General features: G+C 44.4%; 1 protein-coding gene across 19 annotated transcripts in view; it reads left to right on the forward strand.

Annotated features, from left to right (window-relative positions):
- The first annotated feature begins 8,650 nt into the window (after positions 1-8,650).
- MAP2 (microtubule associated protein 2) overlaps positions 8,651-16,724 on the forward strand; it is a 395,260-nt gene continuing 387,186 nt past the window's right edge. For 9 of the 19 annotated variants that reach the window (XM_060782305.2, XM_060782357.2, XM_060782384.2 and 6 more), the window contains exon 1: positions 8,652-8,804. The gene's annotated coding sequence lies outside the window, so the exon portion shown is untranslated. Of the gene's footprint in view, positions 8,805-11,077; positions 11,224-16,724 lie in introns of those variants that run through there. The other 10 variants (XM_067470260.1, XM_060782323.2, XM_067470268.1 and 7 more) reach the window with 5 other exon arrangements.

Genomic DNA, 16,724 nt, shown 5'->3' on the forward strand with positions numbered 1-16,724 from the left:
TAAGTCTGCTGTCCAAAAGCCTGGTCTCAAAACCATGATTTTAATTTTTTCCTAAAGCCGGGAGGGATGTAGCCAATCTTATCTCATTTGGAAGCGCGTTCCACAGGCAGGGGGCCACCGCCAAGAAAGCCCTGTCTCTCATCCCCGCCAGGCACATTTGTGATGTTGGTGGGAGCAAGAGCAGGGCCTCCCCAGATGATCTTGAATTAGGTGAAACAGCTACTGATGTTTCACCTGCATCTATAGCTGGCAGGCATGTAGCCGGGGGGAGGGGCTTTGGGGGCTTCAGCCCCCCCCCCCCCCCGAAATTCTCATGGTCTGTGAAAAGGCCTTACTGGTACATTATTTAAACTCTTGTGTTTATTCATATCATGATCTGATCACCATGCTCAATATATCCCATATGCATGGGGGTATTGGGGTAATGATACAAAAAGTTTGCTAGGGCAGACCCTCTTTCACTCAGACTCAGCCCCCCCCCCCCGAATCACACTCAGCCCCCCCCCCCCCCGAATCAAAATCCTGATAGCTGTTATCTTCAGAGCAGCTAGATGCAGATGAAACCTCAGGGGAGAATGCTACTGGAACATGGCCATACAGCCTGAAAAACTCACAGCAACCAAGTGATTCCAGCCATGAAAGCCTTCTACAACTCAATATCATATTTATCTCGTAGCCAGACAGGTTGTGGGAGGTGACCTGACCCAAGCAGTAACCTGGTCATTCCTGCCAAGGAAGTGGATGGTTCCCAATCTGCATTTTAATTATTTGTTGGGGCGATCAGTAATATTTTAAAGACAGTCTCTCTGTGTGGATACTAGTATATTAATACAAGCAGTCCCCGAGTTACAAACATCCAACTTACATTTGACTCATAGTCACAAATGGAAGTGAAACAGCAGAAAGTGAGAAGAAATCTTCTCATAGGAAAGGAAATCCACTCCTTAAAGAGTTATCATGGGGTCAAGAGGTCTCCACTGAGGCCTTTTCACCAATCCTTGTTTCCACAAGCCATTTTTTTTTCAAAATCCAGTGATCACAGGGACAGAAAGTGATGTGCAATTTTCCAAACAGGGGCACAGGCAGCAAAATAAATACCACAGGGGTGTTGACCCTTCCCTATGTTATTGAAAGCTAATATACATATGGCTGGAGTACCTGTTCTGACTTGCATACAAATTCAACTTAAGAACAAACCTACAGAGCCGATCTTGTGTGTAACTTGATAGTGGGGATAGTGTCGGATTTAGTATTGTGCTTAGAAAGATTGGTGATGTGAACTGTAGACATAACACACATTGTGGTGAGATTGTCATAACTGGCCACACTTTTCCCAAAGTTTTAGGGGCCTTACTGACTTCTTCCAAAGTATACATGTATACAGCTTTAAACTGTGTTAACCTTTTAAGATACCTTGATTTTTTAATTTGTTGAATATGGTTTTAGTCTACTTGAATTGCTTTTTGTTCTACATGTTCAAAGGACAGGTTTATTATCCCTAATCTGAAATGCTTGGGACCAGAAGTATTTTGGATTTTTTCCCAGATTTTAGAAGACCTGTCTTTGTATATACTGTACATACATATATACATAATATGATGTTATGGAGATGGGATCCAAGTCTAAATAGTAGGCCTGTGCAGCATTGGAAAAATAGTTTCAATACTCATTACTAAAGTAGGAGAGGAGGCAGCGGCGGATAATGTTTCAAAAGTATTGCAAGGGGTCCGTATCGTAACTATAATGATGTAATTTTTGTTACTTTTTCTTATGTAATTTCCAGGGCTCCTTTCTCCTTCATTTTAGAGCTGTCAGGATGAAACTTGCTACATTTGTAGAACACATTTACCACTGTTACACCCCTCCTTCCAAGTTTCATAATGTTTCACACATCCACTGATTTTTGGGAATTTTAAAATGTTTTTGCACCGCCCTACTAAATACACAATGTATTTATTTCATATGCATCTTATATGCAGAGCCTGAAAGTACGTTTATAAACAATTTTTTACATCATTTTGTTCTTGAAGAAAATTTGTTACACAAATCATCAGAAAGTAAAGGCTTCACTATTCCAGCCATCCATGTAGACATTTTTGAGGTACTGTAATTTCGAATTCTGGATAAGGAATGCTCAACCTATATGTTAACTAAAATCTCATGGTGTTGAGGAAGAGATATAAATATTTTAAGAAAGAAGGAAAGAAAGAGAAAAAGAGAAAGAGAAAGGAAAGAACCTATTTGAGACTTGATTAGGCCTAAGGGTGCGATTATGGGAAGTGTCAGGGGTCCCCAAAAGGCACTTGGGATTCGAGCTGACCCCTGGAATTTGCAGTCACAGATACAAGCATTATCTGTAACATGGACACCGTGCTGTGTCTTATTTGCTCTTCCCCTGCTTCTGTGCTTCTTAAATCAAGTACAATGGTGGCAAATGCTTTATTTCTTGTTTCAACTATTTACTTACAGAGAGGCAGTCACAATGGAAGAGAAAGTTCAAGCACATGACCTCACCTCCTTTGCAGGTGTGGTTGGTGGGGATGAGAGACAGGGCCTTCTCAGTGGTAGCCCCCCAGCTGTGGAACGCCCTCCCTAATGAAATCACATCAGCTCCCTCCCTCCTGACCTTCAGGAAAAAAACCCCTAAGAATGTGGATGTGGGACCAAGCTTTTGGATAAAAATCTTTAGTGCAATAACGTGAACATGGAAAAGTGCAATGATAACTGGAATGGCCTTAGATTATGATATTGGATTGCATGGTTTCAAATTGTTTTCAATGGTTTATATATTTTAATGGTTGGTTTTAACTGTACATGATTATTTGCTGACGTATGTTTGTGTGTCATCGAATTGTTGCCGATATATATGTGAGCCACTCCGAGTACCCTTCAAGGTGAGAAGGGCAAGGTATAAATATGGCAAAATAAATAAATAAATAATATTTACTTTTTATAGCTAGCACTTCTTTCCTTATCTTTTGGTGACACTTCCAAACATTTTGTTTTCCTGCTGATTGGAAATGTAGCTCTAGTCTGGCCTCTCCATGTACTAATTTAACTACCGAGGTACATATGCTATCTGGCACATTTCTTGTGAATGATTTTTCCTGGCCTATAACCACCAGTCACTAATATGGAAGGATGTTGATGGACACATGGAGATCTATGATCTTGGTCTTGACTTTCTAAACACACGTAAGCTTAGTATGACCCTGAAGGGAAATGGCAAGGAGTCTTATGATTCGCTTGTTATTGAAAATCTGGGACTGTGCCTAAATGAGATCAAATTTTATTACTGGGTTGTTGTAGGTTTTTTCGGGCTATATGGCCATGCTCTAGAGGCCTCACTACCTCTGAGGATGCTTGCCATAGATGCAGGCGAAACGTCAGGAGAGAATGCCTCTAGAACATGGCCATATAGCCCGAAAAAACCTACAACAACCCAGTGATTCCGGCCATGAAAGCCTTTGACAATACAAATTTTATTAATTTGGTCTTTTCTTCTGTAAATTCCAAGTATGAAATACTTCCAATCATGTTTTGAAACTGGGAAAGAATTTAAATTCTATATTTTTTTTCCTGTCACCCTGCTTTTTTGTGATAACTAAGTGGCATCCTAGGTGCTTAACACTTCCCGATGTACTGTTAAAGCGCTGCTTACTCTGTGATGCCTTTTTGCAAAACAACACCTTTTAAAAAAAGATGTGTGATGTTGCTGAGATGTGCAATCTCAACACATTCAAATTACTCCTTGCAAACTCTGCTTCAAAAACTACTGGATAATACAAATCTCTGGCCAATGAACTGGAATGCTTGGCTAGACACCTTGTAAAACAGGGCAAAGCAGAATGGTGCTCCCCCAAGGGTCACACTCTTCCCTATGTTTCCAATTCTAGGAATTGCCCCCAATACACCTGAAGCTGGGTTTCTGGTGGCTGTATTTGGGGACCATCTCTCTCTCTACAAACCTGTTGGATATCAACAATGATCTCAGGAGGATGTTCTCTCCTACCTAATTGGATTTATTCTATTTTAATTATGTATTAACTCTATACCCATACACCAATATTAAATTGTTTTTAATTGGTTTTATTTTAAATTGTTATTAGACTTGAGGCTCTAGAATTATTATTGCATAATAATAATAATAATAATAATAATAATAATATGATAAATCACATTCTCAGCTGCTTCAAGAAGATAGTGCAGACAGACTACAAGCAAAGACATAACACTGTTGCTCAGATGATTCATTGGAACTTGTGCCACAAATACCATCTGCCTGTGACAAAGAACTGGTGGGAAGTTACAGAAAATGAATACGCCAAACTCCTCTGGGACTTCCGAATTTAGACAGACAGAGTTCTGGAGAGCACAATACTCCTGACCTCATGATCATGTTAAAAAACATGGTATGGATTGTCGGTGTCGCAATCCCAGGTGACAGCAGGATTGCAGAGAAACAACTGGAAAAGCTGACATGATATGAGGATTTAAAGATCAAACTGTAAAGACTCTGGCACAAGCAAGTAAAGGTGGCCCCAGTGGTGATGGGCAGACTAGGTGCAGATCCTGGCCTGCACTTAGACACAATTGGCGCTGACAAAATTCCCATCTGTCAGCTGCAGAAGGCCACCTTACTGGGATCTGCATGCAACATTTGCCGATACATCACACAGCCCTAGACACTTGGGAAGTGTCTGACGTGTGATCCAAAGAACAGCCAGCAGGGTGTCTGCTGTGGACTCATCTTGTTGTGTTTCAAATAATAAAAATAATAATAATCATCATCATCATCATTCGAAAATACATCACACAGTATTAGAGGCTTGGGAAGTGTTTGACTTGTGATTCTGTGATACGAAATCCAGCATATAGATCTCGTTTGCTGTGACATACTGTGCTTTTGTGTCAGTAATAATAATAATCATCATCATCATCACTACCTCACTACCTCTGAGGATGCTTGCCATAGATGCAAGCAAAACATCAGGAGAGAATGCCTCTAGAACATGGCCATATAGTCCGAAAAAACCTACAACAACCCAATAATAATAATAATAATAATAATAACCAGATGGCTGCACATCTTTTCCCAAACTTTTCATGTTGTGGACACGCTTTTTAGATATGTCTACTTTTGCGACACGGTCAATCAGTTTTACTAGCAAACCAGAAGTTAAACCAGCCCATAAGATTTTCATACAATACATATCAGTTTCATATAAATAAACAAGGTTTGGAAATTTTCCCTTTTATGTTTTTTATATACAGCAGTTGATTCCCTGTGTAGTTTCCTCTAGAGCCGCTCCATGTGGTTCATCACAAGCAGCACTGTCAACAGATTTTCTTTCCTTAATGAGACGCTTATCCATTTTAGTGGCAATGACTTCAATCCAATCAACAAATTGTGCAAATTATTAGAACAGTATCTACACTTGAACAGCACCAGTGTCCCACTTCTGTAGTGATTAAGCTTCTTTGGAGTCTGGATGGCCATCTATCAGGGGTGCTTTGATTGTGCATTCCTGTCTGACCAAAGGGGGTTGGGCTTGATACCCTTTGGGGCTCTCCCCAGTGGAGTCTCCTTCTCAGCAGAGTTGTTGACATTAAATATCTCTGTCTTTTGGGAAGGTTTTGATTGTGCCTTCATCCTGGCTGAAGGGGGATGGACTAGATGCACTTTGGGGGTCTCTCCCAGTGGAGTCTCCTTTTTAGGAGAGATGTTGACATTGATGCTAGATCTCTGTCTACTGGGAAGGCTTTGGTTGTGCTTTGCTCCTGGCTGAAGGGGTTGGACTAGATGCCCTTTAGGACTCTCTCCCAGAGGATTCCCCTTCTCAGCAGAATTTTTTACATTGAGACTGTCTGTCTGGCTTAGACAGAAGGATATGATTGTCCCTTCCTCCTGGCTGATAGGGGTGGACTAGATGTCCTTTGGAATGCTCTCCCAGTGGTCTCCTTCTCACCAGAGTTTCTGACATTAAGGTTGTCTGTCTGTCGGGAAGGCTTTGATTGCATCTTCCTCCTGGCTGAAGGGAGTGGGCTAGATGCTTTCTGGAGTCTCTCCTAGTGGAGTTTTCTTCTCAGGAGATATTTTGACATTAAAGGTGTCTGTCTTTTGGGAAGGCTTTGATTGTGCCTTCCTCCTGCCTGCAGGGGGCTGGACTAGATGCCCTTTGGAGGTCTCTCCCAGTGGAGTTTGCTTCTCATGAGAGTTTTTGACATTAAGACTTCCTATCTGTTGGGAAGGCTTTCTTTGTGCCTTCCTCCTGCCTGTAATGGGTTGGATAGATGTCTGTTGGGAAGGCTTTGATTGTGCCTTCCTCCTGACTGAAGGGGGTTGGACTAGATGCCCTTTGGAGGTCTTGCCCAGTGGAGTCTCCTTCTCAGGAGAGTTTTTGACATTGAGACTGTCTATCTGTTGAGAAGGCTTTGATTGTGCCTTCCTCCTGGCTGAAGGGGGTTGGATAGATGTCTGTTGGGAAGGCTTTGATTGTGCCTTCCTCCTGGCTGAAGGGGGTTTGACCAGATGCCCTTTGGAGGTCTTGCCCAGTGGAGTCTCCTTCTCAGGAGAGTTTTGACATTGATACTGTCTGTCTGTTGGAAAGGCTTTCATTGTGCCTTCCTCCTGCCTGTAGTGGGTTGGATAGATGCCCTTTGGAGGTCTCTCCCAGTGGAGTCTCCTCAGGAGAGTTTTTGACATTGAGACTGCCTATCTGTTGGGAAGGCTATCATTGTGCCTTACTCCTGCCTGCAGAGGGTTGGACTAGATGTTCGTTTGGAAGGCTTGGAATATACCTTCCTCTTGGCTGAAGGGTGCTGGACTAGATTCCCTTTGGAAGTCTCTCCCAGTGGAATCTCCTTCTCAGGAGAGTTTTTAACATTGAGACTGTCTGTCTGTCTTTTGGGAAAGCCTTCATTGTCTTTTTCTCCTGCCTGTAGTGGGTTGGTTGGATAGATGTCTGTTGGGAAGGCTTGCATTGTGCCTTCCTCCTGGCTGAAGGGGGTTTGACCAGATGCCCTTTGGAAGTCTTGCCCAGTGGAGTCTCCTTCTCAGGAGAGTTTTTGACATTGAGACTGTCTATCTGTTGGGAAGGCTTGGATTGTGCCTTCCTCCTGACTGTAGGTGGTTGGGCTAGATGTCTGTTGGGAAGGCTTGGATTGTGCCTTCCTCCTGACTGCAGTTGGTTGGGCTAGATGTCTGTTGGGAAGGCTTGGATTGTGCCTTCCTCCTGGCTGAAGGGGGCTGGACTAGATGCCCTTTGAAGGTCACTCCCAGTGGTGTCTCCTTCTCAGGAGAGTTTTTGACATTGAGGCTGTCTATCTGTAGGGAAGGCTTGGATTGTGCCTTCCTCCTGACTGCAGGTGGTTGGGCTAGATGTCTGTTGGGAAGGCTTCGATTGTGCCTTCCTCCTGACTGCAGGTGGTTGGGCTAGATGTCTGTTGGGAAGGCTTGGATTGTGCCTTCCTCCTGACTGCAGGTGGTTGGGCTAGATGTCTGTTGGGAAGGCTTGGATTGTGCCTTCCTCCTGACTGCAGGTGGTTGGGCTAGATGTCTGTTGGGAAGGCTTGGATTGTGCCTTCCTCCTGACTGCAGGTGGTTGGGCTAGATGTCTGTTGGGAAGGCTTGGATTGTGCCTTCCTCCTGGCTGAAGGGGGCTGGACTAGATGCCCTTTGAAGGTCACTCCCAGTGGTGTCTCCTTCTCAGGAGAGTTTTTGACATTGAGGCTGTCTATCTGTAGGGAAGGCTTTAATTGTGCCTTCCTCCTGACTGAAGAGGGTTGGACTAGATGCCCTTTGGGGGTCTCTCCCTGTGCAATCTCCTTCTCAGCAGAGTTTTTGACATTGAGACTGTCTGTCTGTTGGGAAGGCTTTGATTGTGCCTTCCTCCTGTCTGTAGTGGGTTGGATAGATGTCTGTTGGGAAGGCTTTGATTGTGCCTTCCTCCTGGCTGAAGGGGGTTGGACTAGATGCCCTTTGGAAGTCTCTCCCAGTGGAGTCTCCTTCTCAGGAGAGTTTTCGACATTGAGGCCGTCTGCCTGTTGGGAAGGTTTTGATTGTGCCCTCCTCCTGGCTAATGGGATTGGACTAGATGCCCTTTGGGGCTCTCCCCCAGTGGAGTCTCCTTCTCAGCAGTTTTTTGACATTAAATATCTCTTTGATTGTATCTACCTCCTGCCTGACTGAAGTGAGTTGGACTAGATGCCCTTTGGGGGTCTCTCCCTATGGAATCTCCTTCTCAGCAGAGTTTTTGACATTGAGACTGTCTGTCTGTTGGGAAGGCTTTGATTGTGCCTTCCTCCTGTCTGCAGGGGGCTGGACTAAATGCCCTTTGGAGGTCTCTTCCAGTGGAGTCTCCTCAGGAGTTTTCGACATTGAGGGTATCAGTCTGTTTGTGAGGAAGGCTTTGAGTGTGCCTTTCTTCTGGCTGAAAGGGGCTGGACTAGATGCCCTTTAGGGTCTGTCCCGGTGGAGGGATTTAAGCAGCAGCCTTCTCCCAATAGACCTGTGCTCCCTTAGAATCCCATCCCTGCCTGCCTGCCTTCCTCTTTGGCGCCCCCTCGTGGCCATGCTGCTCCTGCAGTGAGAGGCGGGGCGGGGGGCGTGCCGGCCGAGGGGTGGGCGGTGGCGCAGAGGCAGGCTCCTCTCCCTCCTTCCCTTTCCCTCTCCCTCTGTTTCTGCCTCTCTTTCTCGCTCTTGGCAGGCGGTGGGCGCGCTCCGCGGCTGCAGCAGGTTTTGTCTGCAGCGGCGGGAGGAGGAGGAGGAGGAAGGAGCAGCAGCACCAGCAGCAGCACTCTCGGTAAGGGCTTCTTCCTGCATCCCTCCACAGGTGTTGCTCCAACCGCATCCTCTTGCTACTTAGGAGCCTGGCAGAAAAACCCTTTGTGTGTGTGTTGCCTTGCCTCTCTCATCAGCAATGGATCAGGTGTCCTTCTGTAAGGAGAACAGGTAGAGGAGGTGCCTATGGTCTATTCTGGGGGGAAAGCCCTGCCTGATCTTGGATGGGAGATTCAAGGAATGCCAGGCTGTGGCCAAACCACCTTTTTGAATCCTCCCAGCTTGAAAAACCCAGTGAAATCCATAGGGTTGTGCCATCAAGCAACAGGCATCTTGAAGCCGCATGCAGACAAAGCCTGGAAAGGGCAAGCAGACTTGCATCTGGGCACACGCATCCTAGTATGACTTCCTATAGTTCATAATAAACCCGCTGGCATGGAACTGAGACAGCGCCGCAGGAAACATGGCAAAGCCCTGGGTGATATTCCAGAAGGTGGGAAGCTGTAGAGGCAGGAGCTGTTCAAGCTTCCTAGTAGATCAGTCACAGACCATTTGATCAAGACTAAATGGTAATTTGGAAGCTGAGAGAAATTCATGTTTTGGGTGCTAGTGCTTATGTCTATATGTCTATAGGGCTCCTTCCATACAGCTGTATACAATCCACATTGAACTGGATTAAAAGCGCTGAGCTGCTGAGCTTATTGACCAAAAAGTCGCAGGTTCGAATCCGGGGAGCGGCGTGAGCTTCCACTGTCAGCCCCAGCTTTTGCCAACCTAGCAGTTAGAAAACATGCAAATGTGAGTAGATCTGGTGAGAAGGTAATGGCGCTCCATGCAGTCATTCTGGCCACATGATCTTGGAGGTGTCTACGGACAACGCCGGCTCTTTGGCTTAGAAATGGAGATGAGCACCACACCCCAGAGTCGGATACGATTGGACTTCATGTCAGGGGAAAAGCTTTACCTTTTCTTTAACCCAGGGCTCTTCCACATAGCTATATAAACCACAATATCAAGGCAGAAAATCCCACATTATCTGCCTTGAACTGGGTTATCTGAGTCTACACTACCATACATCCCAGTTCAAAGCAGATAATGTGGGATTTTATTAAACTGTGTGGATTATCTGCCTTGATAATCTGGGATATAGGGCTGTGTGGAAGGGCCCTAAAAGGGTGCCGCTTGGTATGTGAAACGGCTGCATCTCTCTCGTGTTATGGCTGCTGTAATATTGACGGAGTGGCAGCCGTGTTTCCTCGGTGCTCTGCCAAGCTTATTTCCCACCCAAACTGGAAAAGCAAAAGGTAATTTTGTTTTGTTTTTGAATTCTGTATTTTATTGTGTTGTACTGTATTTTTTGGGCTTGGCCTCATGTTAGCCACCCTGAGTCCCCATTGGGGAGATGGTGGTGGGGTATAAATAAAGATTATTATTATTATTATTATTATTATTATTATTATTATTATTATTATTATTATTAGTCTCTTTCCTGAAAAAAGACACCAGAGGCGCGATCCTGCAGCATCTTCTCCATCTCGGTGCCACCCCACCTTTGTCTTTTGTTTAAGGCTGGGCATTTCAGGGAAATGGGGAAAGAGGTTCAGATTTTCAATAGATCCCACCCTTCCTTCCCCACCCCAAGTGGGAGAGCCAGGCTTTGGGAAGAAATATCAGTCTGGTCAAAACAAGAGTTTTATGAAGGTGTTGATGCCTTCCTCATCTTTTCTCGAATGGTGCTGAAGGTGGTGATGCTTTAAAAAAATTAGGTAGTTGAGCTTCATGAATTCCTTCTTGGGGGTCCTTCCGCACAGCCCTATATCCCAGAATATCAAGCAGACAATCCCACAATATCTGCTTTGAGCTGGGTTATCGGCGGGCCCTTCCACACAGCCCTATATCCCAGAATATCAAGGCAGAGAAACCCACAATATCTGCTTTGAATTGGGTTATTTGAGTCCACACTTGGATAATGTGGGATTTTCTGCCTTGATATTCTGGGATATAGGGCTCTGTGAAAGGGTCACAAATCTTTCAGGGACACAAATGCCCTTCCAAATGTAACTTCAGCCTACAGAAACAGCTTTGTGTACTAAGAGATTAGTACTGAGGATGCCCGGCAGCATGACTTGGAGCAAATGGAGAGATGTGTGAATAAATAGGGGCACACACACTCTGTTATTTCCTTTTGTACGGAGAGACTCTGCCACAGGGAAATAGATGTGTGTCTGTGTGTGTGTGTAACCGCAGTGAGACACTGGAGAACAAAGCCTTTTGATCCAAGCCCAACATTATGCAAAGCCACCCATGCCTGGGCTGCGGCAGGTAGATGGTGCCCAAATCCCAAACCCTCCCCTCGCTGGGCTGGTGCAGTCGTCTGGTACAGCCCTTTTGTGTCTGGGCAGGGACGCTCTTCCGACAACGAGGGACTCGCCAGCATACAGGTTTGGCATGCTGATCACACCCAGGCATTGAAAGGCAGACAGCTGGGATGGAGATGAGGTTTTGGGAAAGGAGGGGGCGTGCCCGCTTGGGTTGCATGAAGATGCCTTCCTTCCCTTCTTTCTACCTGGCCGAGGCACCCTCATCTCTCTGCCTTTGCTTTTCTTTTCCTCCACCTGTGGAAAACAACCCTCCCACTGTCACCTGCCCATCCACTAAGACACACTCCTGTGTGGTAATCTCTTTTTCTCCAAGGAGGAGGCTCTCAGCAATTGGATGCCATTGGCATTAATTGCTTGTTGCTCACTCCCCGAGAAAGCTGTTCACACACGGTAGTCAGAAAAGCCGGTTTTGTAATTGATCACACAAGTTTCATTCCCCCCCCCCCCACTCTTCTTCTTCCAGGTAAATGGCACGCCTTTCCTCCTTTTCCCTCCTCCCATCTAGTATTTCTTTCTTTGTTTGTATGTCGTTTTTCTCTTTGTCACTTTCACTCGCACAAAATATTGGTGCGGAAAGAAAATGTGTGTGTTTGTGTGTTTCTTTCGGTAAGTTATTATTTCTAAACAAAATCTGATATTTAGTTTCCCCATTGCCACTGGGGCTTTGTTTTTGCACCCATGCCAATTTGGGTGTCTAGACTACTGCAGCTGACACCATGTGGTATGGGGGGGGGAGGGAGGGCTGCAGTTACTGATAGGTTTTCCCTTGCTGTTCTCTGGTCTCCTCTGAAGGAAGACGTGATCGTAGTCTTGGAACCGGAGAGAATGTGCTGAGAAAGCAATTCTGCTCTGGCATGGGTGTTGATATGAATGCATAGTTCCCTATGACACTGTCTCTCTTCCTAAAAGCTGGGTGTCATGGGCGTCACCCTTGTCTGATGTGAAATAGTCGCAACAGGCTCTTTGCATTTCCAGGCTGCCGTGTCATGAACGCTCTTGCATTAATTGATATCCACCATTATATATCCCCCCCCCCCCAAAAAAAAGATGTGACATTATTTCAGCATAGATTGTGCCAACGAACCCTTTCAGTCAGACCTAGTTGACAAAGAGGGCTCAGGAAAAGCTGAGAGGGATCACTATGGAGATGCTTTCTGTGTGATTCGGATCAAGATCTTAAGGAGATTTTGCGCAGACCTTCTGGATGCATTTCCAGTACTTTCTTAGAAGATATGCATGCAGTGTTCTTACTATGGGTTGTAGAGTGTGATATATGTTAGCAGGCCCGTAGCCAGGATTGTGATTTGGGGGGGGGGGGGGGGGCTGAGTCTGGGTGAAAGAGGGTCTAGCCTAGCAAACCTTTTGTATCGTTACCCCAATACCCCCATGCATATGGGATATATTGAGAATGGTGATCAGATCATGATATGAATAAACATAACAGTTTAAATAATGGACCAGTAAGGCCTTCTTGCGGACCACCATGAGAATTTCGGGGGGAGGGGGGCTGAAGCCTCTATAGCCCCCCCCCCCCCGGGCTACATGCCTGTATGTTAGATATATGTTAGATACGCCGCCCTGAATCGCCTTCGTACTGATATGGGTGGGATACAAATGTTGTAAATAAATAAATTAATTAATTAATTGTTGTGATTCTAACAGGATGGGATTGTTGCAGCAATGTAGCATGTCCACATTCTTTGTGTGATTTGCGGGCCTATTAACAACCTCACCTGTAAGGTTTATTTAATTTTATTTAAAAAACTAGCCATCAGATCCCAACCCTCGCGGAGATGTTTTCTAAGCATATTTTATGGTTAAACTCCTAATCTCCCTCCAAGCAGACATGTGGGAATTAACTGTTCCAGAGCAAACAGCAAAGCCTCAGCACAAATTGATCCCCAGCTGTGGTTTGGAATCCATTGTGCTCAAACGGATTATAGTAATCTATTTTACACTGTCGATATGATGTGGTCTACCTCTGTGGCTCAAAGTGACGGCTTGAGGGTGTGCGATTGAAAACATAAGCATGCAGCTGAAGTAACTACATGTGGATCAGGCGACTGAATGACTGGCCAATGTTCGCAGCTAGAATACATGCATCCTCTATAGCAGTGATTCTCAACCTTTCTAATGCCACAACCCCTTAATAAAGTTCCTCATGTTGTAGTAACCCCCAACCATAAAATTATTTTGTTGCTACTTAATAACTATAATGTTGCTACTGTTATGAATTGTAATGTAAATATTTTATATGGCGGATGAATTTTCATTCACTGGACCAATTTTGGCACAAATACCCAATACGCCCAAATTTGAATACTGGTGGGGTTGGGGCGGGGATTGATTTTGTCATTTGGGAGTTGTAGTTGCTGGGATTTATAGTTAACCTACTAGCCGTCCCCTGTCATGCGTTGCTGTGGCCCACATGGCTGTTCTGTGTGGGAGTTTTGGCCCAATTCTATCATTGGTGGGGTTCAGAATGCTCTGTGATTGTGGGTGAACTACAAATCCCAGGAACTACAACTCCCAAATGTCAATATTCTATTTTCCCCAAACTCCCACCAGTGTTCAGATTTGAGCATATTGAGTATTCCTGTAGAGTTTGGTCCCGATTCATCATTGTTTGAGTCCACAGTGTTTTCTGGATGTAGGTAAAGTACAACTCCAAAACCAAAGGACACTGCCCACCAAACCCTTCCAGTGTTTTCTGTTGGTCATGGGAGTCCTGTATGCCACGTTTGGTTCAATGCCATAATTGGTGGAGTTCAGAATGCTCTTTGATTGTAGATGAACTATAAATCCCAGCAACTACAACTCCCAAATGACAAAATCAAAAATTTTTGAGTGAAGGACATACATTGGGTTGTTAGGTGTCTCGTATCCAAATTTGGTGTCAATTCGTCCAGTGGTTTTTGAGTTATGTTAATTCCACAAACGAACATTACATTTTTATTTATATAGATAGTCAAAGAGCATTCTGAACCCCACCAGCGATAGAATCGGGCCAAACATTCCACACAGAACCCCCATTATCAACAGAAAACACTGGAAGGGTTTGGTGGGCATTGACCTTGAGTTTTGGAGTTGTAGTTCACCTACTGTACATCCAGAGAACACTGTGGACTCCAAACAGTGAAGGATCTAGACCAAACTTGACACAAATACTCAATATGCCCAAAAGGTGAACACTGATGGAGTTAGGGAAAAATTGACCTTGACATTTTGGAGTTGTAGTTACTGGGATTTATAGTTCACCTACAATCACCTTGAGTTTTGGAGTTGTAGTTCAACTACATCCAGAGAGCATTGTGGACTCAAACAGTGATGGATTTGGACCAAACCTGGCATGAATAATCTATATGCCCTGTAAAGAACCATATATATGCCACCGAATGCCACCAAAAAATGTAAAGACGTATCAATGCCACCAATAAAAAGTAAAGTCGTGCGTTAATCCCACCAAATGGGACTACCAAAAATGTAAGAAAGTTCCTAGATTGCTATTAAATTAAACTGCCACCAATATGTTTAGAGACGCTGGTCTTAAAGTCTCTGTTTATCCCTATTTGCATTGTGAGGTAACTTTGGTAGAGTGGAATGCACCGAACGTAAAATCAATGGAGGAGGCAGGTTTTAAAATACAAAGAGAACAAGTTTATTGTTAAACAAAGCGTAATTGTTGCAATATTGAGATGATGAGCTTGGCATATGCTTGTTGGTTACAATATGGCTTGGTTGAGATACATTCAGGCTTCTGATGTTACAATCTTATAAACTCCTTCTTCAGTGAAGTGCTTTATTATTTCAGTGTTCCCTGTTGTGAATATTCACACTGTTTGTCCTATACCGGATCAAACCACTGATCTCCAGTCTTCCACTACTGGCGATCCTAAAACCCCCTCTGTTAGATTCTTTTTAACTCAAGCAATCTAACGAGGTTTCACCTTCAGCTCCTTTGCTGAAGAAATATTCACAAATACTAAGAACTAACTGAATTTACACTGCTTCACACCACAGAGCCCTAACTGACTCTGCCCTCTTCTCAGGGTCTCTTCCTCCTGACTGAACTACTTTTCCAGAGTCCTATCTGACTCTGCTCCTTCTCTCAGGGTCTCATCCTCCTGACTAAAAATTACTTGTCACTTTCAAACCTTTTTCTCCTTAAGCTCCGCCCACCTCCTCTTCTACCTTGTCACCATGGCAACCTATCTCTCACAGCTAGGCCATGGGCAACCAATGTAAAACACAAATACAGTTTAAACACAGTATAATAAACACTTTATAATAAACATTTCTCTACATGCCCAAATGTGAAAACCGATAGAGTTTTTTTTTTGGGGGGGGGAGACCATGACATTTGGAGATTGTAGTTGCTGGGATTTATAGTTCACTTACAATCAAAGAGCATTCTGAACCCCACCAATGATAGAATTGAACCAAACTTCCCACACAGAACCCTCATGACCAACAGAAAATACTGTGCTTTCTTATGGTCTTTGGCGACCCCTCTGACACCCACGCCCCCCAGGGGTCCCGACCCCCAGGTTGAGAAACTCTGCTCTATAGCCTTCCAACACTGCAGATGAGTGGCTGTGTGGACAGTCACAAGGGAAACATGGTCTTCAACTTCCATGCTAGCGACAGGTCTTTGTTTTATTTTAATCCGCTCTTCTGCAGAAATGTCATTATTAGCGGTAATCTTGCCATGTGTCAAATGAGAGTTCACACAAGCACAGACACCCACCCACAATTTGTATTGGACACAGAGCTGGGGTGTAATGGGGGTTGGGGGTGTTGGTCCAAAGCCATCTGCCTCAAAAGAGCAAAGGGCTTTTCTGTGGAGGAGAGGGTAGATTTAATCAGCAGCTGTGCTCCTAAACTGAGGGGCATTCTGTTAAAAGGAGATTTGATGTGATGTGCATAATTGCCTTTCAGATACTGGAAGAAAGAACCCATGCTTCTGCTTTGTTGATACAGACTTCCCACTCTCTCCCATCCCTTATTTGAAGTTTTCCTTTACCCATTTTTCCCATGAACATCCTTGGGAAAGTCAACCCAATGAGCTTGATGCCAGTCTATTTAAAACAGACAATATATGTTTTTTGCCCCATCAGCAGCAAGTCTACAATACAAACCTGCAACTCTACCAATAGTCCTGTGCTAAAGACAAAGAAAAGAGAAGCAGCTACCTATAAGTGTAATCATAGAAGTGTAGTTCCACTTTCCAAGTGTCATAGGAGTCTGAGGGCCCTTCCACACAACCATATAACCCAGAATATCAAGTCAGATAACCCACAATATTTTCATTGAACCAGATTATCCGAGCCCATATAATCCAGTTCAATGTGGATTTTATACAGCTCTGTGGAAGGGACCTGAGAGACAGTTTAATAATGGTGGCCATTGTTTTTATAGTTAGACCTCTGTGTCCACAGAGGATAGGCCTCTGAACTGAAACTAGGAATACCACCAAACTTTATAAAATTACCATATATCTGGTTCTGTTGTTGTTTTTTTGTTCAGTTGCTTCCGACTCTTCATGACTTTGGACGACTGTA

The sequence above is a fragment of the Anolis sagrei genome, chromosome 1 (genome assembly GCF_037176765.1).
Source record: "Anolis sagrei isolate rAnoSag1 chromosome 1, rAnoSag1.mat, whole genome shotgun sequence".
Lineage (NCBI taxonomy): Eukaryota > Metazoa > Chordata > Lepidosauria > Squamata > Dactyloidae > Anolis > Anolis sagrei.